We start from the raw sequence: 12,601 nt of genomic DNA on the forward strand, positions 1-12,601 counted from the left end.
AGAAATACTGCTCAGATCTATTTTAAAATTAAGCTTGGAATTTTGAGAAGAGTTCAAGAAACCATACAAAGATTTTTTTTTCACTAATTTTAGATCTATCTTAGACACATTATGGTTACATAGCAGAGTAACTTATCAACTAGATTTGACAAGAGGAGTGTATTATTGATTATTTGTTTTAGTTGAAATATTCTACCTGGGATAAAGTAATCAGTGCCCATAAATGAACAAATATGTTTGTATTTCTATGCAACATGGGAGCAGACCTCATAAGTTTCTATATAATATATATGACTGTGTGTTTTAATCTGTCTGTCAGTGTTTTTATAGCTTTTCAGCAATGTTGTAACTTTAGAATTCTTCTAAGAAAATCACCCCCAATTACAGCGCAGCTTTTACTGTGTATCCTGTCTTATGCATGGGATTCCACTGTCCCCTCAATGAGGAATGTCCTCTCCTATTGATTTAGTAGCAGAGTTAAAGGAACTGTGATTTCTAGGCCTTTGCTCTCCATGTGTTTGCAGTTGGCTGTCAATCACGATTTTCCCTTTCTTGGGTTTTCATTGTTAAATTAGAAATTTTGAAAACAACTATTTATATTTTGCATCGGTCTCCCTAGAAACTTGATGTGTTTGTGCTTTTCAGTTTTCAACTTATGAAAAATGTAAATGCACTCTTGTTTTTAAGTAGTCCTTTTTCACTAGATTTTTTTTACCTCTTTACAGTTAAAATATTTTTTTCCCAATGAATGAATCGGTGTGCATGTTTTAAAAGATACCTTACTTTTTATTTTTCTTATTGTAACAGTTATATTCATTGTAGAGAATTTAGAAAATAAGGATAAACACAGTAATAACTTAACAATGGCCTCTAATCTCACCTGGACATACAGTTGTAAGGTTTGAAATTGAGAATTACAAGTCCTCTCACGTTGTTCTTCTTTTTCAAGTACGTTTTGGTTACTGAGACCCTCGAATTCCCATATGAACTGTAGCAGCAGCTAGTCAGTTTCTGTAGCGGAGCCCGCTGGGATTTTGATCGAGACCACGTTGAATATACGGATCGCTCTGGGGAGCCCTGTCATTCCAAGAGCACTGTCTTCTGATCCAGGAATGTGCGTGTTGTGTCTGTCCAGGTATTTAGGTCTTTAATGTTTTTTCAACAATGCTTTGAGTTTACAGAGTATTATTTTTCTTTTTTCGTTTGCCTTTATACTGAGTACAAGTGTGCCAGGTACCGGGATAAGAAGTGTATTTGAGCCCCGCCACTTGCTGCCACCATGGTCGCTGCGCTCTTGCTTCACCCTCTGTACAGTTTGCACAAAATAGGACCTCAGTAATTCTCTCTTGAATGAATGATTATATGATTGTTGGATGATGCTTTAGAGTCCTTGTGATGATTTTTTTCCCCCAGCCTTTCCCCACTTCTTAACTATGCCCTTTCTCTTCCTAAACTCCAGCCTGGGTTTCAGCCTGCCTGTGGCATTGATTTCTCCTGTCTGTAGACTCTTCCTTTCACTGGCTCACGATAATGTTACATGTGGGCTGTGGAAACTTGCTAGATGTCAAGAAAGAGCAAATCCATTGCATGCTAGTATTTTTAGACTGTGGTATTTTTTATCGATTGAAATTAAATCAGGCTGACCCCCTGAGCCCTCCCGTGAGCTCTTTTCGCCTTCCTACAGGTGATACTGCTCTCGCTGCTGCATGTGCCCTGCCCCCAGCCTTGGTTTTGGAGTTGAGTAAGTCACCATCAGTGGAGCCCACTCTTTAAAAGATGAAGAGAACATTTGCTCCTTCTCCCTGGGTGGGGACTTGGATGAGATGAGGTACCAGATAAAGAATGGAGCCCCACCTCATTCTGACCCTCGCTCTTTCCGTTCCTTTCTCCAGGGGAAAAGAGTACAATTCAACAGTATAAAGATTGATTGTGAGCTAATGAGATAGACAAGACAACCGATCATTTATTAAATATCCTTTCATGCGAGAAACAAATGTATTATACACACAGAAAGCACACAGAGCACGGTAGTACCGTGGTTACAAACGTGGGTCCGAGATCGAGTCCTGCTCTGGAGTGACCAGTCCTGTGAGATGGAGAACTGGTAGGTCGGCTTAGCTTCTCCCGGACTTGTTTTCTATCCTGCAGAGACGGGGCTCGCTAGGCGTCCCTCCCCCGTAGAGGTGCTGTGGGGTGTAAGTGAAGCGCGTGGGCAGCCCGAGCACAGCTGCTCGTTCCTCGTAAGTGCAGGATAGCATAGCTTTTGCGGTGACGGCTTTATGACCGCCCCGTGTAGACTCTCAGTGCTCCGAAGGGATGCCTTGTGGTTTGGAGATGGGGTTCTCACTTCTGTAAATACCCAAGGATTGTGTTATTGGGCCCTTCTGATTTGAATCTATTCTTTAGAAAGTACATATTGTAGATATGTTTTTCAAGCACGCGTGCTTTTTTTCTTTTATTATTTAGAGTTCCACCCTCTCATCTCTTGGTGTGACTTTTCATGGAATCCAGGAAACAGTCCTAAGCTACCTGCCTCTTCACACTTCTCCGTGGTGGTTTTCCTCCCTGACTGGAAGAGGGTTTTGCATAGGAAATTTACTTTGTTCCCCTTTTCTTAGAGTCTGTCTGTCTGCCCATCTCTCACCTGTCCATCTGTCCATTTCTCTACCCACTCATTCTTCTGAATTGTTCCAAGAAGCACTTCAGGCAGCTTACAGAAGAACAGATACCAAATAAACAGGTGAGAAAATGGGGCCAAGTTCAGACAGTGAGGCTAGGAGGCGACCCTGTGTGAGGGTTGCCGGCGTGAGACACACATGTCTGCCCTGTGACTTATAAGATCGACAGCAAGAGTGTACCCGAGGTTCCCAGCAGACACTGGGAAACAGGGTTTGTGGGAGGTGCTCACTGGCTGTGTAATAAATAAGTGGCTTAGGAGAAGCCCAGCCTTTCCAGCTACTAAGTCTTAGGAGAATATTTTGAGTGTCTTCCAAAATCAAAGTATTTCATCTTTTCTTTTGTCAGAGTTCTACATAAAGTTGGTTACATTCTATACCTGGAAATTTCTCCCAAACTCCTTCTCACGTGAGTCCCATGGCTCGGGAATGGGGTGGTTCTGCTCATTGACGGGGGTTGGAGAGAAACAAAAAATGACAGCCTCAAAGGTGCCTGGGACTTGTCAGTTATGTTTTGTCAGTGCTGTAGATTTCAGAAAATGCTTTCACTGCTTCTCTCCATCTGAGGCGGCAGCGTGCTCTCTTACCAGCATCAGGAGCTCAGGGCCACGGGATGGTGCGGGCTGACTGCACTGCCGTCAAGACAGCTGAGCTGGTCACTGCAGGCGTGGTGCTTTCACGTAGTGCATTTCATGTTCTTTAATAGGTTTCAACAGGGAGTTAATTAACTGAGTTAACATTTAATAAATATGATGCTTTGTTGAAAAGACAGTTATAGGCAGAATATAAGCTCTGAAGGCTTTAAAAAAGGTTTCATTACTGAAATTTCAGTAGGGAAGATACACAGTTTATCTTATTTATGCCTGTCTTTTAAAGTAACAAAGAAACAAGACAGAAAAGGCAGAGGATGATTTCTGTTCTTCCTCTCGGCTTGCAGGCGCCCTCACATCCAGTGGCATCCATCCAGACACCAACACTGACACTGGCCGTGCTCAGAACTGCCTCAGCCCTGAAGACACAAGTGAAAATAGAAGGGGGCCACGCCCTGTTACAGCTGGTGTTCTCAGTTTGTGTGTCCTTATGTAACTGCGCGGTGTTAATCAGGATCGCCCGTTCTACATAGTGTGACGCTGCTGCCGTGTCTCCTAGTTATTTGTTTCTGTAAGTACTCATGTATTTTCTCCAATGTGTGGTACTATACATCTAAAAATGCTTTTTTCAGATGAAAAATAATGTGTATTTAATATAATAAGTCTGAAAAAAGGGGCAAAAGAGGCTATCCTGGTCCCACGACTCAGAGATAATAATTAACACTTTAACATCTATTTTCTGTTCCTTTCGTCAGTGTGTATCACCTCTGACATAAAAACCAGCGAGCACTCTGTGCCTGTTTACTGTGTGGAGACCTCCGTTTTCCATTCGGCTTATTACATGTTTTTCTACAATATTCTATCTCCCCTGGCATGAATTTTAATGAGCAGTATAGCATTCTGTCCTGTGGAGGCATCGTCCATTTTACTTCGGACTTAAATAAACTTTTAAGTTCCAAGTATACTTTACTGAAATACTGAAAAGAGACCTGTGGTGGTACCGAAAGGCCCCTAACTCCCTTCCCCTTATTTCCTGAGAGTAAAAGCTGTTGACAATGTGGTGTATATATTTCATGACCTTTATGCCTATGACATATATGTAAATATATACATACATACATACATACATACACTTATATGAGAAATCTATGTATATGTGTGTGTATATATGCTTTATTGCAAACTAAGGCCATAGTATATGTTTTCTGCAGCTCGCTTTATTCACTCAGGGGTATATCATAGACGTCCTCCGACTCCAGACTCACCCGGTCCTTTCAGATAGAGTGTAGGGGTCTCCTGATGTGCAGGTGTGGTCTCTTGTGCAAGGACACCTTTGGTGGGAGAGTGCTGTGGACAAGGCCCTGGGCCACGGTGAAACGCCGGTCCCCTCAGAGCCCACAGCTCGCTGTGATCTACCGCATCATTGTCTTGATGGTGGACACTTAACTTTTCTCCATTTTCCACTGTCAGGAAGGATGTTTGACTGGTATCCTTCTTGTACAGACATTCCTGTGATCTTGTATGAGTATTACTTTACTTAAGCCTTTGGAAATTTAGTCCCTGGATGTGACATTTACATTCATCACAGGCTCCTTTCAAGTGACTCTAGAAATTCCTCTCCAGTGGGGAATGAAAAGATGTAGAATTACTTATGTAACCAATTCTTTATCGCTGGATATTTCACTTCAGCTTTTCTTCCCACCATTTTAAACAGTGCTGTGTAAATGCCCTGATGAGTGCGTCTTTTTGAACTGATTTTTTTTCTAAACGAAACGATTCCTAGAAGTGAAGTTGAGTCAGTGTGTACACACGTTTTTCAGAGTTTACATATCCATTGACATGTCATCCTCCAAAAAGGTCACTCACAGTTTGTTCTCCCACAGATGGACACTAGCTAGAATATCTCTTAAAAATATTTGCCAATGTGATGAGCAAAAGTGCTTTTTCATTGTTTTAGTTTACATTTGATGACCAGTGAGGTATTGAGCATTTTTCACTCATTAGCCATCTGACTTTTTAAAAGTAAATGATCCCTTTTGTCCTTTGCACACATTTAAGTGATGGAGCTTCTTGTTGCTTTGTGACAGCTCTTTTTATGTTATGAACATTAACCCCTTGTCTTCATCAACATGTATCACAGAGCTGTTTCTTGTCATTTCTTGCCTTTCATTTTGTTCAGTAGGTTTATTTTTGTTGTGGCCCAAAATATCCTTAAGATAGTAAATGTCTTCCTTTTGGGTTTTATCTTTGGTATTATTCTTAGAAATACTTTCTTATAATGGTATAAATCTCTTCTATAGGTTTTTTAAATCTCTAAGATGGAGTGGATAATAGTACTTGTTATAGTGAGGGGAAGTTGAATTAATATGAGCAAAGAGTTGTATTTGCTGTTATTAGTACTTTTTAATATTTATATCACTATCTGTAATTTTTCTTGTGGTCATTTTGACAGGAATAGAATTTGTTCTTTCCAGGTGATTCTCTGATTGTCCCAGGACAATTGTTGAATTCATACTTTGCTCTTTGATTTGAAATCCCACCTGTACAAAATAATTATGTACACTAGAGTCTCTTTTTGAGCTCATGGTTTACTTCTGTCAATCTTACTTTCTTACACCAGTGCTATATCTTACATACTGTAAGAATTTATTTAATATCTGACAGTGTGATTTTTTTTGATTCTTTTCTTCCATCCCAAATTTTCTTGGCTAGTATTATCACTTTATTATTCCTGAAGAATTCTAAAATATTTTGTTCAAGTTAAAAAAAAATCAGATAAGAGATTTCATGGGATTTTTTAGTAAGTTTTGAATTATTTTTAGGAGAACTTACATCTTTACAAAACTGCTATCCTCCATGCAATACGTTGATGTCTCTACATTCACACCTCTTACTTTACCCCTCAGCACAGTCCTGTAGTTTTCTCCATGTAGAACATGGGCATTATTTTTGAGTTTATTCCAGATTATTGTTGATGTTTTTGTTAATTTTGTAAGTGAGAATTTTTTGCTATTATACTTTTTAACTGTTTAAACTGACACCTAGGAAGGCAGATTCGGTTTGTAAATAGTCACTTTGTAACTTGTCATTTAAAATTGTAAGTATTAAGTACTTGTTCCAGAATCCTTTCTTTTCTGTTTTTAAAAATTTGTTTCCAAGATTATCAAAATGGTCATAGCTAAGTAGTATAGGTGGGGAGACACATGGAGAGAGGTGGTGTGGCTCATGTACAAACTGTGAGCACTTTCATGGCTGCCTTTAGGCTGGAGAAGCCACAGAACAGCCCAGGTTAGACCAGGCGTGGCTTTGTATGCACTTGAAAACCAGCTTTCCTGCCTTTGTGGTGAAGCCTGTTGGGCGTGGCAGGTTGATGATCAAGGTCCGATGGAGGTCATTGGCTGTACAGAGCGCTGTGTCTGTGAGAACTGGAGACCATCGCCATGGGAAATGCTTGGTGCCAGGAACACTGCAGGGGAGCTGGGGAGCCTGTGTGTTAAGGATTTTCCAGCCCTGGGAGTGGGAAGATCAGACTCTGCATTCAGATCTGAGTTTGAATTCATCCTCCCTTGTTTACTGGTCCTCTGACTTTTGTCAAGTTATATACTCTCTTTGAACTCCTGTTTTCTTGTCTCTCAAAAGAGGAGAATTACGGCCTGCTGCTAGAGTGTTTGATCAGGGTAAATGATTTGTGTCTATAAGATGCCACGTACAGTCACTAGCTCAGTGAGAAATGGGCTGTCGCCCCTTCTTCTGCATCTCAGTGCTTGACAAGACATGGGGGAAAGCCAGTCCCTAATTTGTGTGTGATGCAAGTAGGAACAAAAGTAATTTCTTGCCTTTCCCTAGCAGTATTCTTACTCCTTTGCTTCATTTACTTCTTTCCTCCTTTCCTTTCCCCTTTCCCCTCCGCCACCAAAAGAGCCTGAGACTCCCTCAGAACACTAGATTCAAATTACTTTAAAGGTTGTCTCATCCTCATGAAATGACAGTAACATAAAAAAATCTGTACACATCCCAGACTTGATTGTACTTGATTTACACACACACAAGCACACACACACACGAAATCAGTCTACCTCCCAGTTGTGGAGGGAGAAGGACCACTTTTTCTGTGTTTTCATTCATTGAGCGTGAGAGCAAACTCTCTTACGCAGATTTTCACCTGGCTTCGTGCATGGTGTTTTTAATTGAATTTCTGCTTTGTGGCCATAGAAATATTCTCCTAATAGAAGAGAGGAAGTGGAGACATAGACATTCTGCTGAGATATTTGTGTCATCATATTTGAGTTGGAAAGGACTTAAGACAGCATAGAGTCATAAGTTTTTATGGGCGAGAATCAATGATAGTGTTACTTGCACAAGAACCTGGGCCTCTGCCATCGTGTCCATGCGGAGGAAGAGGCAACTGGGTGGGGGATGGCAGGGATCCTTCTTGCTTGAGTTCCAGGCTCTTGCTAGTTTTCATTGCTCACCTGCCTTTAGTTTATGTCCATGTGGCCTCTCATGGGAAGGTCACTCTGTCCTGATAGACTGAGTTTCTAATCAGCAAAAAGCTCTGGATCCACTCATATTTCCCAGAGTTTTTCTGCTGACCTGATGACACTTTATATAAATGAGACCTAAGAAACTACTGGATATAAAATCCTTATTGTTATCATTTGCCCTCAAGTTCCATAGGAATGGGGTGCTGTCTCAGGCTGTCTAAGGCTAGATCTGCACAAAGATAGGGTGATAGGCTGTGCTGCTGGACCCTCCACAGTCAAATGGGAATTCCACCTTAGTTTTTAGAATCAGGCTGATGAGTTCAAATCTTGCCTTTACCAGTTATTAGCTTTGTGACCTTGGGGAAGAAACTGTACTTTTGTGTCCAATATTCTTTATCTGTAAATAAGTTCAGTATTTATTTTAAGGCTTTTGTTTTAGAATTGAATGAGCTAATTCCCTCATTTATACCTAAAATACTGATCGCGTGGTTCTATTCTGGTGTCTTTGTTGTTGATTACTAAGGGACTCGGCAGTGAGAATGCGGGTGAGGGACCCCTGGATCATAGAGCTTATATTCCAGGATATGCTTGTAAAAGACTGGATGTGCAGTGGATTTTTAGTAAATATCCATTTCTTTCATAATCCGCATTGATTGTGTATATATCTTTATACTAATATATGAACAATTTTTTATTGCAATTTAAATCTCTTTGTAGTATTTAAAATATGTAGCTGTAGCAAAAATACGTGAAATAAAATGATATGACTTTTATTTTCTTTTCAATAAGCAAAACAAAATAAAATAGAAAAGAAAAAAAAAGTTTTGAAGGAGTAGACATAATTTTATTTCCGTGGAATCAACTCCCTATGTTAGGTTTTTCGGTTATGCTGTTAAACAGCATATAAAATTGATAGGTTGTGACTTCAGTGTTGATAGCTAGGTGAGTATAGTTTCTTTTTGTGGCTGTCTTTGATGAATTATTTGCACTAGCTCATAAATGATGTGCATGTTACATATTGGAAACGAGGAAACAGTGGAGACATACTACCTTCAATGCAGTCATTTTGTTACCGAGTCCAAACTTGTTCTGCTCGCCTCATGACAGGCCAATAAATTGGGAGATGAGGTGTTGGAGCAAGGAGTAGTGACTTTATTTGAAAAGATGGCAAACCCAGAAGATAGCAGACTGATATCCTGGAGAACCCTCTTTCCCAAGTCAGAATTCAGTCTCCTTTTATACTAAAAGGGGGCGGGGGTGTAGTTGGTTGTTGCAAACTTCTTCCTGTACGAATTGTTTGTCCTTGCATCTGTCCATGTGGGTCAAATCATGGTGCCCCTGTAAAACTTCTAAAGAAAACCAAAGTTTATTCCCTATTTTGCAACTTGCCATCTCTACATAAGTGCAGAAGAGCTAACATTCTTAAAGATCAGAGCATGGAGAATAGGCTCTCCTGGATATTTCAGGCTAAAGGCAACTTTCTTTTACAAAAGGTGCAGAGCTAGCAAGTCTGAGCCTAGAAAAGAGGCAAAAGGTTTAAAGCCAAAGAACAGATCTAACATGGAGTCAAATTTGTCCTTTTCTATTTCAATTTCTTTTTCCACCTCATTAATACTTTTAGTAAGAAACATGAGCATTTTTTTTTATTTTTGCTTCTTAATAATGGATAAGTGGGCCAACTACTTTTTTGTGAGCAGGGATGCTGTGCGGGCCTTGGGGTCACAGCAAACTCTTGTTGGGGGTGGCCGACCCTGCAACATGTGTGATGCCCCATGAGTGTTGGTGAGGGTCTCCCTAACCAGGGGCTCCCTTCAGGAACCAGCGTACGGGCATTGACCTCTGGAGACCACTTTTTAAGCTGCAGGAAATTTTTTCAGATACTGTGATTGAAAAATCACTCTAGCTGGGATAATTAGGGAATAAAGGAAGAGGAAAAGGGCTTGGAGTAGAGTAGAAGAGGACAGAAGATCAGGGAGCCTGGGGGCTTGGCAGCGGGGCCTCGGGAGACAGGGGAGCAGAGGTGGGGAGGGGCCCGGCTCTGGAACCAGCTCTGGCACCTGTCCCTGCGCCCAAGCCACACAGCCTTTAATTGGCCCAGGACGCTCTCCTGTCTGGATGTCACCCTGGGCAGAACCTTGAGAATCGAAGGTAAGGGGTGGGCAGCACTCACCTAGGGGGTCACTGAGGACTTTGGTCAAGTTCACAGTGCCTTTTCTGGTCATGTGTCTTCACTTGTCCTTTATCTTAGAATCTGAGAAGCAGGAGCAAGGAACTCAGGGAGAGATCCAGGAAGACATCTGACTGTGTTAAGAGAGGATAGTCACAGCGACACGGGGAGCGAGGACACTTGCAGCAAAGTAAAATGACTTCACAACTGTTGCATCAGAGCTGCAGATGTGAGAGAGCCTAAGCCTGTCTCAGAGTGCAGGGGACAAGCGGAAAGGAATGGTAAAATTTCCACTGACAATTGAAATTTTGTTAAATAGCCTGCTACTGTTGATTGTATCACTTGAAAGTATGCAGGTTTATTTCTGTGAGAATTTATAAGTTCACTGAACCACACCAGCCCCTCTTGCCCCCATCGGGGATGGGCTTTCTCAAGCACAGTGCACCTCCTGCTTGGGTGGGCCACACTGAGGCTCCTCGCCTGGGGCCGGGCTGCTGCAGGGCACTGAGTCCCCGAGGCATGGCCATGTGAGACACGACAGGAACATCTCTGATCTTGACTGAAGGCCTCCTTTTCCCCCTGCAGTGTAAGAATGCCGGTGACTCAGTTAGAAGCATGCTTCGAAGCTGTCCGTGTCCTTGCCATCCAGAAACGGAGCCTGGAAGCTTCCAAATTTCTCCAGAATGTGGTTTACTTTCACCTTCGACAGGTGAGTGTATGTGCTTTTACAAGTGGAGGAATTACTGCAGTTTTCCTGGAACTTACTCACCACTAGTCCGTCTGATTTTCCTGTGCTGGGATTCAGTATGGCCTGCTAAAAGCTCTGGAGTCAGATCTTGAAACCCTGATGAAGAGGATTATTTATTTTATTTCTTTATATGATAGTATTTTACTTTCAAAATTCAGAGTTTTCGGTTCTTTCAGGATTTTTTTCGGGGGTTGGAGAAACAACTTTGCTCTTACCATCTTTGTGACCTGTTGCTATATGCCTCTCACCTGTCTTCTGCCACTTGTGAGGCGGTTCCATTTGTGACCCTATCCGGGTTGTTCATGTTATAAAACATAAAGTCTGTAAAAGTACAGTCCCTTTTACTCCGAAGACAGTCCACAAATACTACTTAAATCTGGGTGTGGTTTTAAGAAGACAGAATCATTAGAACACGTACTTGCAGGTTGCTAGGGCAAAATCCCCAAATCAATAGTCTAGCTCAACATCTAAAATCTTTCTAACCTACCTTGGATTTGTATGGATAAGTGAAGCAGTTTGCTAAGAACTCAAGACCAGGGTTAGACTACAGGCTGGTGTAGCTAAGCAGGTCCTCCCGAGCCAGCGCTGTGCCAGAGGTCGGGGCCGAGGGGAGAGGGCGAGGCCGAGGGGAGATTGCGGGTCCTGCCCTCCCTGAGCTGACAGTTTCATGGCAAAGACCTTCACCAGGTGAAGAACTTGGAGTTCCTTCTAAGAACAGTGGGTTTGAAAAGAGTCCTAAAAGCGCGCGATTGACACAATCCCGTTTGCCTCAAGTAGGGGAGAGCGGCTGTGGGTCCACTTGGGAGACTCGTGTGTCCAGGTGGGCAGTGTTGGTGGCTTCCACTTGAGTGGTGGGACGGTCAGTGGGTAAAAGCGAACAGATTGAAGGCATGTTTAGATGGTAAAAAAAAGGACGAAAACTCTCTGTGAAGGTAGGATGGAGTAAGGCCCAGGTTTCTGGGTGGATTAATGAGGTAAATGATGGTCCTGCTGTGCTCTGAGGAGGGAAAGCTGCAGAGGGAGTTCTGGGGGAAATCTGATGAGTTCAGTTGTGGGTAAAGTGAAAGGCTGTTCGATGTGTGGTCTGGGAGCTCAGGTGAGAGCCAGTAGTGAGTAGGGGGAGGGGAGAGGGGCTTTCAAATCAGTTTGTCTTGTGAACATACAAATAAGTGTGAGCAATGACACACTTAACACCTCTATATTCTGGGTTTAAAACCCAGTAAAATTTCGCTATATTGACTGCAGAGGTTCTTAATTTTTTTTAATAGAAATAAAATAAATAGAAACAAAATAGTGGAGTTAATGAACATCTTAGTGTTGATGTGTGTCCTTGTATGTATTTTGATACCTCATCTGTTTATAACCATAATCTACAAAAAGTTAACTTGCTTAGCATAAGATTTAAACAGAGGGACGTGACACACTCTGTTGGGGGTTGACGCTGATCTCCTTGGGCAAATTATGTAGCCTCTCTGTGCCTTAGTTCCATCTTCTGTGACTGCAACCTGGCCCCTCATCACAGCTGATTTCCTAGACTAGATGTTGGGAGGGAGGCTGCTGAAGGGAGTAAGAAGTGGCAACTGCTATAGATACTGAAGAGAGAGACAAAAACAAATTAAAGCCTATACACTGAGTACAAATACCCTCAAAAAAGAAAGAATCCCTCAGTGTTTTGAGCCACTTAGTGTAAGGGAAACAAAATCACGTGGACCTAAAGCTCTTGAACATGTGAATATTGTGGGTGGGAAGGTGTCATCAGAAAAGGGTTGAGAAAAGGCCTTTTGGTTTCCCTTGACGTTTCCGGTAAGGATGGGGAGCAGAAGCGAAAACCCCCCGCATCACAGTGGAAGGTGCTGTTTTGTGTGAAACTGACCAAAGGTTGGAGACCAGTCATCAGCGGTGCTGGCAAATGAAGGGACTTCTGGATTGGGTGGGGC

The 12,601-nt window shown here is 42.1% G+C and overlaps 1 long non-coding RNA gene across 4 annotated transcripts; it reads left to right on the plus strand.

Annotated features, from left to right (window-relative positions):
* Window positions 1-647: 647 nt before the first annotated feature.
* On the plus strand, window positions 648-10,646 carry LOC141575985 (uncharacterized). Of its 4 annotated transcripts, XR_012504121.1 has the most exons (7): window positions 648-1,135; window positions 1,685-1,741; window positions 1,893-2,104; window positions 2,467-2,740; window positions 3,025-3,084; window positions 3,613-3,836; window positions 10,502-10,646. It is a non-coding gene; the product is annotated as an uncharacterized LOC141575985 (long non-coding RNA). The 4 variants fall into 4 exon arrangements; XR_012504119.1 differs by having other exon boundaries at window positions 1,685-2,104; XR_012504120.1 differs by lacking the exon at window positions 1,685-1,741.
* Window positions 10,647-12,601: the final 1,955 nt, after the last annotated feature.

The sequence above is a fragment of the Camelus bactrianus genome, chromosome 35 (assembly GCF_048773025.1).
Source record: "Camelus bactrianus isolate YW-2024 breed Bactrian camel chromosome 35, ASM4877302v1, whole genome shotgun sequence".
Lineage (NCBI taxonomy): Eukaryota > Metazoa > Chordata > Mammalia > Artiodactyla > Camelidae > Camelus > Camelus bactrianus.